Raw genomic sequence first — 1,118 nt, 5'->3', positions numbered from 1 at the left:
TATTTTGAGACAAGCTCACGACCTCTTGACCCTAATTTATGAACTGAGTCACAAAACACGTTTCCAGTTCGTATGAAAGAACGAATCAAGCATATTGTTGATGATGTACTGGCCTCAGCAACCTAAGTCAGTGATTTTTGACTAGAAAATGAACGCTTCAGCAGAAAACAGCAGACCTACATAACCCTCTTTCAAAAACTCCTCACGAACAGGTGTGCAATCAAAGGTCACCTAATTGAACATGACCTGACCACTTTGAAAATGAGTGTCAAGTTTTCTCTTTGGATAATTTCAAGAGGAAACTGTGGGAACTCTTTGTGCTCTCAGCACTTTGGGTACATGAGGAGATATGACAGCCAGTGCTGCTCTTTACATGAAAGTGAGATTTGGAACACAGAGTCTCTACCTGTACTCTGCATAAAATGCTAAAGGTGACAGCACTGGCTCTGACACTGCTGCTGAACTGTGGTGACATCCATACTCAGTGCTCCACAAAGCAGGCCACCACACCTTTATTCTTTCTTCCAGTTCAGTGTAATGCAAGGTCCAGTGATTTGATGTCAGAGGCTGCTTTATAACGTTCTGAATTTCTTAAGATAATGATTTTTTTCCACAATGCACAGAACAAAATGAGGCATTTAAATGCTTGAAAGTACGTTTTTCATGTAATGTCTGTTGGAAAGGTACAGACTCATTAATCACCTGTCAAGACACCATGAGATTATTATTTCAGCTGAAAACTACAGAATTACTCCAGTGTCTGCAAAGTCATGCTATCCGGTCTGGGTAAAAACCACACACATTATGCAAAGAATACATGCAGAATGCAAAACGATGCAGTATCATTAACACTGTACATTATGATATGTTCATAAAAAAAAATCCATTATGTGGTGTTCAGCTTATTTCAACAATTATGTGGATTTTAGTGCCATGACAAACGATAAATTAATATCTAAATGTTTTGATTCTATGAATGCTATTTCTGCTTCAGAGTAAAATGTAATTGAGATAAAGTTTAAAATAAGAAATAAAATGAGACCAAAGTTGTGAGATTTAAAGTCATTTATATAAAGTCAGTATATATATATATATATATATATATATATATATATATA

This window comes from Sinocyclocheilus grahami, unplaced genomic scaffold (assembly GCF_001515645.1).
Source record: "Sinocyclocheilus grahami isolate Dianchi unplaced genomic scaffold, SAMN03320097.WGS_v1.1 scaffold562.1, whole genome shotgun sequence".
NCBI lineage: Eukaryota > Metazoa > Chordata > Actinopteri > Cypriniformes > Cyprinidae > Sinocyclocheilus > Sinocyclocheilus grahami.
Note: the sequence above shows the minus strand (reverse complement) of the source record.